This window comes from Diaphorina citri, unplaced genomic scaffold, assembly GCF_000475195.1.
Source record: "Diaphorina citri unplaced genomic scaffold, Diaci psyllid genome assembly version 1.1 scaffold3262, whole genome shotgun sequence".
Classification (NCBI taxonomy): domain Eukaryota; kingdom Metazoa; phylum Arthropoda; class Insecta; order Hemiptera; family Psyllidae; genus Diaphorina; species Diaphorina citri.
Window position 1 is genome coordinate 398 of NW_007380672.1, and position 9,160 is coordinate 9,557.

The following is a 9,160-nucleotide window of genomic DNA, read 5'->3' on the forward strand; positions in this document are numbered from 1 at the left end:
GCAAATTCGGCAGCGGCAGAGCCTTGTAGAATTTAGATTTCAGAGCCTTGCAGAATTTTTGATTTCAGATCCTTGTAGAATTTAGATTTCAGAGCCGATTTAGATCACAGAGCCTTGTAGGAATTTATATTTCAGAGCCTTGCAGAATTTTTGATTTCAGAGCCAATTTAGAAGAGCCTTGCAGAATTTAGATTTCAGAGCCAATTTAGATCACAGAGCCTTGTAGAATTTAGATTTCAGAGTCTCGCAGAATTTAGATTTCAGATCCTTGTAGAATTTAGATTTCAGAGCCTTGCAGAATTTAGATTTCAGAGCCAATTTAGATCACAGAGCCTTGTAGAATTTAGATTTCAGAGTCTCGGTCAATGTGAATGGTTCTAAAGAGTGCGGTAAACGAGCTGTAATTTCCCGGGATCCGGCCTGTTTTTGGAAGATATCACCTGCCTTTTAGGAACCTAATAAGTAGGTAGTAGTAGGCTTGCCAAATATCCAAAATGTCGATTCTGGACGCGAATCCGCGAACATAATTGCCAAATCCGCGAACATAATCGCGAAATCCGCGAACAAAATCGCCAAATCCGCGACCATAATAGCCAAATCCGCGAACAAAATCGCGAAATCCGCGAACATAATCGCGAAATCCGCGAACATAATCGCGAAATCCGCGAACACAATCGCGAATTTAGATTTCAGAGCCTTGCAGAATTTAGATTTCAGAGCCTTGCAGAATTTAGATTTCAGAGCCAATTTAGATCACAGAGCCTTGTAGAATTTAGATTTCAGAGTCTCACTTTGAAGCATCCATCCCCTCCCCTCCTTGGTACCTACATCACTGTTTGTCACTCTTATCCCCCCCCCCTCAATAACATCCTGGATACGGGCCTACTACAACACCCAGTAAAGGTACTGTAATGTTTGGCTGCAATAGTCCTACATACTGGACTCCGCACACAGAAATTTCGTTAGAAAATACCCCCGTTTCAATGTAATGTAAAGGTCCTGTACAACACCCGGTATGTACTTAAAGTTCTCCAAGTTGTGAAACAAGCACCCTGGACAAGCGAACAATTGGAAATCACAAAGGAGAGTGGTAATATGTCAGCGGGCTTAATGGATTTATTTCAATGTAATGTAAAGGTCCTGTACAATACCCGGTATGTACTTAAAGTTGTCCAAGTTGTGAAACAAGCACCCTGGACAAGCGAACAATTGGAAATCACAAAGGAGAGTGGTAATATGTCAGCGGGCTTAATGGATTTGCAATTTGTCTCTCTCGTTTGAAAACTCTCTCTCGGATTCTCGGAAATATCAATTGAAAACTTTTCGAACTTGGGGGAGGAAGAAAGAGAGTGAGACCGGGAGAGAGAGAGAGAGAGAGAGAGAGAGACAGGGCAAAAGAGGGAGAAAAAGACGTAAGAAAAGAAAAGTTGTAGAAACTACTGGAGGAAAAAATAAAATGACCGGAAAAATTTATGTCATAGTGCACACAACCTGCTCGTACTTTTGTTAAGAGCACGGGAACACTCTTCTCTCGTTTCAATAAATGTCTCTGAGGAGATGAGCTACATACATATATCAATGAAATAAAAGAAATAAAATGGGTATTTATTCCGTTTACGAGCTGTCCTTGTTATTATTCCTTTACTGGACTGTCGCTATAGCGTTGTTACCTATTGATTTAATTCCTATCAACGCTACGGTCAATGTGAATGGTTCTAAAGAGTGCGGTAAACGAGCTGTAATTTCCCGGGATCCGGCCTGTTTTTGGAAGATATCACCTGCCTTTTAGGAACCTAATAAGTAGGTAGTAGTAGGCTTGCCAAATATCCAAAATGTCGATTCTGGACGCGAATCCGCGAACATAATTGCCAAATCCGCGAACATAATCGCGAAATCCGCGAACAAAATCGCCAAATCCGCGACCATAATAGCCAAATCCGCGAACAAAATCGCGAAATCCGCGAACATAATCGCCAAATCCGCGAACATAATCGCCAAATCCGCGAACATAATCGCGAAATCACATAGGTACGATATGTACATAGGTACGATAGGTGATAGGTAACATACCTATTATTAAAAACAGATAAACAAAATACAGTTGAACCTGGATAAACGAGAATCCAAGGGACCAGCTCATTTTTTCGTTTAAGACATTCAATTAGATGTCAGATCGCAGTTCTCATATATTAACTTCCTCAAAGTTTCCTCCGGAAACAGTAAACTTCAAATGTGTCAAACACCATCCACATGAACAGCATAAAATCCAGACCTCCCCAGCCGGTCACTGTTCGATAATATTTGCATAATTTCTGTAAGAAAAACACGAAATTTGAGAAAGCACCAAAGAAAAAAAAAAGAGGACCAACACAATTTTTCTCCTCTTTGAGTTGAATAAAATATTTTCCTTGTAACTTTCCACTCAACAAGCCAAAGATTACGAGGGGGACGCAATTTGTTAAAGAAAAGAGTTTGTTTATGAGGGTTTAACTATGTGCTTTGAGGAGAATCTAAGGGCAAAAGGAAAAAAAAAAAAGAAAACGTTCCTTTGGGAATACGTCTCCCCCTATTTTTCCTTCCAGCAATGACTCTGAAAACAGTGAAAGCCTTTTAGAAGGGAAAAAAGTTTTAAGTGACCCAACAACAATATGTTATTAATAAAAATACTCGTATGGGCTGACTTCATTATACATGTGGACATGGGTAAAATAAACGGGAATTAATGCGGTGTTGTCAGGAATCGCACAACTTTTGCGAGAAAGCACCAGTAATTTTTGATCAAACCTTCACCAAAATGATTTGTAGTTGTACCTGAAATGACTGTTTTCATAATCTCCTTACCCGTTTATTACATAGATTTCATAGATCCCATCATGATTATTTCATTTGTGACCTTCTGAGCTTTCAAAATGTGTGTACCTAGACTAAATAGATACCTTCCTAGTTTTATGTTTCAAATCCAGCTGTAGGTATTAGGTAACGAAGAGTCCAATGAACTTTTCCAATTTTACGAAAATTTAAAATCCTGATAACCTGATAATGTTGATGTGTATAGTGAAGAACAATGCGAGCAAAAAGTTTTTGTCTTGAAAAATAGCTTCTGACTTTTTTAAAAAATAATTAGTTCCACAGCAGGGTTTTTGGTTTCTTTACTAAATGTCCAGCAAATTAAGGTCATTAACCCGGGAGTTATTAAATTGGGGAAAAATAAGTAAGACCTACGTATATTAGGTTCAAAAAAGTATCTGTACCTATCTACCTATAGGCAGGAAGGTGTTGTATTTTCTATGTTGCAATAAACAAACACTCAGACAAAGTAGGTAACTATAATTTTTGATATCAAATCGACAGACTGATAAAAATGATTGCAGATCATAAGAATTTTCATTATTTGTAGAAAAGTCTATTTGTAAACTAATGAAATAAATAAATAATGATTAGCTACCTACTTTGGTGATGAAAGATTACCAAAGTAGTCAGCATGTTGAATTAGAAAACCCGTAATGAAAAGAGGGAGCCTCCGTGCTTGTCAATAATAATAAAAAAAAATCTACAAGATTCTACACCCCACCTCCTGTTGAAAAAATCCAATAAAATAAATTAACATTAAGTTATGAACTTTCAAATGTTTAGCCAACACCTGAGAGCAGCCTAAGACGTGTTTCGTTCTTGTTGGAACTCATCAGTCAGACATAGCTCTCAGGTGGCCAGGAATTTGGAAGTGTTATTTATACTTCAGAGATGGAAATTGTGGAGAAACGAGAACCTGCGTTTTCTATGTAAGATTTTAGTTTAGTGTTGGGTGTTGTTGTGAGCGCCACAAACGGAAGATTATGGTAAATTGATATGGATAGATAGTAGAAAGGTAGTAACTCTTAGGTACAAGACGGATATCAAATCGACAGACTGATAAAAATGATAAAACATATCAATCTGATACCTAATCAACCCCCTGTGTTGAAGAAACGTTTAGCCAATAATAAGTATTATTTTATTTCTTTCTCATTTCGATAGGAAGGTAGAAAAAACCTACCTATCTAAAAACTTTCATTACTTTCCCATCGACCTAATTAGATAGAGTTTAGACTTTCGGGGATAAAATTCTTGATTACCTCTATGTACATACGTATCTACATTTAACTTGAATTTTTATTGGGCGAATTTTAGTCCCTGCGCCATCATCATAAAGGGTATAGGTACCTAGTTCTTCTTCATCTCTAAATAATTAGAGTATACCTACTTACCTAAGAAGAGGTTTTCTTTCTAGCCTTTTCCTATTAAAAAAATACCCGTCTATCTAATATTAATAGGTATACGTAAATAAGCAAAAAATAATTTTAAATTACCTGCCTAATAATCTTCTGAAAAATTTCCCATATTTTTGGGGAAAAACTTGTGCTCCTTGAGGTTCCTCTCAATTTTCTCGTTCTCTTTTCATACGTTAAGCTCCTTTCTTTTCTTCCTCGTCTATTTTTTTTCCTCCTAGGTTCCTGGGGTATACATTTTTTATCACGTTACGAATAGAGAAGGTTGCAATCAGAAGAACAGAGTTCACTTTTCAAGTATTATTTTATTTCTTTCTCATTTCGATAGGAAGGTAGGAAAAACCTACCTATCTAAAAACTTTCCTTACATCGACCTACCTAATTAGATAGAGTTTAGACTTTAGGGAATAAAATGCTTGATTACGTCTATGTACATACGTATCTACATTTAACTTGGATTTTTATTGGGCGAATTTTAGTCCCTGCGCCATCATAAAGGGTATAGGTACCTAGGTAGGTACTTCTTCTTCATCTCTAAATAATTAGAGTATACATACCTACCTCTTCTTCTTTCTAGCCTTTTCCTATTTAGAGATATACCCATCTATCTAATATTAATAGGTACGTATATAACCAAAAAAAAAAAAAAAAATTAAATCACCTACTATACAATCTTCTGAAAAATTTCCCATATTTTTGGGGAAAAACTTGTGCTCCTTGAGGTTCCTCTCAATTTTCTCATTCTCTTTTCATACGTTAACATATTTTTGGGGAAAAACTTGTGCTCCTTGAGGTTCCTCTCAATTTTCTCATTCTCTTTTCATACGTTAAGCTCCTTTCTTTTCTTCCTCGTCTATTTTTTTCCTCCTAGGTTCCTGGGGTATACATTTTTTATCACGTTACGAATAGAGAAGGTTGCAATCAGAAGAACAGAGTTCACTTTTGAAAGGAAATATTACCTCTACCTTCTTCGTGCTCACACAATGTTTGAGGAAAGCAAGGTATATCTAACACAACAGGAAGTATAGAAACATCATTGTGTACAAATGTATGTTGGTATATATTTTCTGGAATTATATTGTCTCATGAAAGCTGTAAGTGGACGGTAGAAAACACAAATTACCAGCTTTCTCACCATTGAAAATTTTATGTAAAAAGTACCAAATTAAAAATAAATAAAAAACAAAGGTAAAAGGAAACAGAGGAAAACAATTTTATTCATCAAAGTGTTTTTTTTTTAATTTCTTAAAAATTAATTTTGCTCATAGATAATAATGATTATAATAAAGGTAGATAATTAGGTAACTCTATGCGAAGTATAGAAACATCATTGTGTACAAATTTATGTTGGTATATATTTTCAGGAATTATATTGTCTCATGAAAGTTGTAAGTGGACGGTAGAAAACACAAATTGCCAGCCTAGTTAACTTAGTTGGTAGCGCGTCTGCCTTGTAAGCGCTAGGCCGCGGGTTCGATTCCCGCCCGGGGCGGATTTTATCCGTTTGCAAAGCATCAAGTTAGTGTCGTCTGGTGTGTGTATAGGTATTTAGACTTTGGAGACATTCATTGATTCTGATACTGCTTGCTAGGTAGATACCTACTCAAAGTATTTCATAAAGTATTTCATAAAGGATAAAAGAGAAGTAGGTAAGTAAATATAAACAAGGTATGAAAATACCAAAGTTTACAGAAGGTAAAGTGAAAGAATGATACCTACATTTTACATACGTACCTACATTGCAAAGTTGGGATGAACGAAAAGATTTGCACCTAAATGGTAAAATTTATTGTCTACTTAGGTAGGTAGTTATGATGAGCCAAACAAACTGACAGACAAGAGCTAGAAAGGTAAATTAAAATATAATTCGTCCAGTTAAAACTGTATTGAACTTTAAACACGCTTCTTTTATTCAAGTAAAATTTGCTCCAAGTTTAATTAGACAGCGGAAGTATTGTCCTCATTTTAGCACAATTTTTTTCCTCCTCCCAGTGACCTAATTCATGCTAATGTCGTTTCACATAATGAGTATTCACCTTAACTAATCCGCACCTATTTATTATTTAAAATGAAGGAAAGCGGTAATGAATATTTAAGTTAAAGGTTTTAAAAATACCACAACGAAACCTAAACTTATGCTTAAAACGACAAGGATAATATTTCCTGTGTCCCGTACATAAGCCCATCCAAAACATGTGACTTGTATCTACATTTCGTATGTACTTATATATACCTATGTATTTATCACCATAGGAATGTATTATTTATTATAGTCACACTATGTAGTATGATTTAGTACATGCTGCATGCCGCATTTTACATTATTACTTTGCAGTATAACTCGAACCGAATAATACAGTGGTGCAAAAGGTACCTCCACTAGTCTGCTGCTTTGTCCAATAGCATGTTTTCTCTCTTAGTGTGCTAGTATGTACTTAATAATATATACCTATGTATTTATTACCATAGGAATGTATTATTTATTATAGTCACACTATATACCTAGTATGATTTAGTAGATGCTGCATGCCGCATTTACATTATTACTTTGCAGTATAACTGAAACCGAATAATACAGTGGTGCAAAAGGTACCTCCACTAGTCTGCTGCTTTGTCCAGTAGCATGTTTTTTTTTTTTTTTTTTCTTTTTTTTTATTTAAAAAAAAATTTACTAACATAAAAGAAACTATAAAAAAGGCAAAAATTTTTTTTACTATTTACTTATCTAAAAAAAAACTTACCTACATGAAAGAAACTATTAAAATGCATAATAATTTATTTTTTATTTATCATACCTAATTTTTTATTAATTCCACTAATATCATCTTTTTTCCTCCAAACGAGTGGTCCTAAAACTGTCCTCAAACACGTCTAATTATAACATGAAAGCATGAAAGAGGAAATGAGATTCAGAGAGAAAAAATCAATAAAATTTATTAACGGAGTGCCCAAAAGTTTGGGTTGTCAAAACGACACAGAAGAAGGTAGATGCAGTATAAATTTCCCTGCGAAAAATCGGCGGAAAATCGGAAATCTCCCCCTAGCCTTCTCTCAAAAGTTAGTTCTCAGCAGTAGCAAATTTCAGTCTAAAAACTGATCGAGAGAAAACTTTGTGCCGAAGCTCAAAAGCTTGGAGAATGAAGAGAAACAGAGGAAGCAAGGCCGAACCTTAGACCTAGCCCCAGTAAATAAGTTAATTACCAAGCTATCCGTTCCATTGTTATCTCTCTATTGACAACATCGAAAGCTTCTGTCCGAAAGGGAGAACATAGGGGGAAGAAACTGGAGGGGGTGAAGGAAAACGAGAATGAGGGAGAAAGAGGAGGAGGAGAAGAAGGAAGAGGAGGACGAGGAGAGTTATAAGAGGGAGTGGGAAGGGGAGGAGGAGAAGAAGGAAGAGGAGAAGGATGAATCAGTAGAAGTAAGAGAAGTAGGAGGGGTAAGAGAAGGGGTTAGAAAGAAGAGGAGGAGGAGGAGGAGGAATTAATTTAACAAGAGGGACACGAAACAGGGGGTCACACATCTGCTGAAAGCTGTAGGACAGGGAAAGATAGGTCGTGAGGGGAAAGCTAGAGAAAGACGGTTAGAGAAGAAAAAGAGACGACCGAGGGGAAAGACGGTTGGTTTCCAACAAACGAATTGCGACAATGTAGATGCCGATGCAATGTTGTACATTCTAATGTACATTTTATGAGCTTGACAGAAAATACATAATGGTTTTACGTCCTTATAGGGGGAAAATTTATCTAAAAAAAATATCTACAGAGAAAAAACGGAAGAAAAGCAGGCAAAGAGGTCCTGAGAGGATATAGCAATTTTATAGAGTGTAAAATTAAAGCCATTTCCAACAAACGAATTGCGACAATGTAGATGCCGATGCAATGTTGTACATTCTAATGTACATTTTATGAGCTTGACAGAAAATACATTTTATATCCATCATACTCTCTAGATCTAGAACAGTGATGCCCAAACTGGGGTCCGCGGCCTCCGAGGGGCTGTGAAGGTCTTCAAGAATCCCGGGAAGATCACATAAACTACAGTGAAGGGGCCGCGGATCGTTCACAATTTAAAAGAAGGAATGTAAAAACGGGCCGCGTAGAAAAGAAAAGTTTGGGAACCCCTGGAATAAAGTCTGGAACTGGAGTGTTTCTGGTGACTTGTAGGGGAACGGGGGGGTATGTTTGTCTTACGGTGAGTAAAACAAAAGGAAGTCAAGACGTCTAGGTTAAAACGTTATGAGTAGATGTGAAAGATGTCAAGAAATTCTTCTGTGTAGAGGTACATTACATAATTATGTAGGTACATTAGAATACGATATTAAACAGAGTACCAACAATACCTACTCGTACACATAATTATGTAGGTACATGACATACTAAAGGTGTAATTTCTGGTTTTCTTCTGTCTTTTTCTGGGTACTTTCAGTGTCTACCGAGGCTGTTCTACCAATTATTAATCTCTTCTGGGCTTTCAACACAGCAACGAGTGTACATGATAAAGTAAGTCTTTTAATTTCAACATTATAAAGGCATTTTACCATCTTTCTAGCCAGCCTAGTTAGCTTAGTTGGTAGTGCGTCTCCCTTGTAAGCGCTAGGCCGCGGGTTCGATTCCCGCCCGGGGCGGATTTTATCTGTAGCAATGAAACAACTGTAACATTAGAATCTTGTGGCCTGTCACTAAAGACTCTTAAGGTAGAAAAACATTATCATCACGTCACGTGAAGTCATGGGAAATCAGAAAGATGTAGCTCAATGTTTTCCCATTGTAGGTCATCTCGTTACGTGAGCTCACGTCAAACCCCATAGAAAAAGACTCACGTGGTCTGTGTGTAACATAACCAATGCCCATCCCGTAGTATGCCTCTCATCGGATACCTAATTATGCTTCTAG

The 9,160-nt window shown here is 36.6% G+C and overlaps 1 long non-coding RNA gene across 1 annotated transcript; it reads left to right on the top strand.

Moving 5' to 3' along the window:
* The first annotated feature begins 783 nt into the window (after positions 1 to 783).
* On the top strand, positions 784 to 1,620 carry LOC113471914. Its single transcript, XR_003394435.1, has 2 exons — positions 784 to 996; positions 1,138 to 1,620. It is a non-coding gene; the product is annotated as an uncharacterized LOC113471914 (long non-coding RNA).
* Positions 1,621 to 9,160: the final 7,540 nt, after the last annotated feature.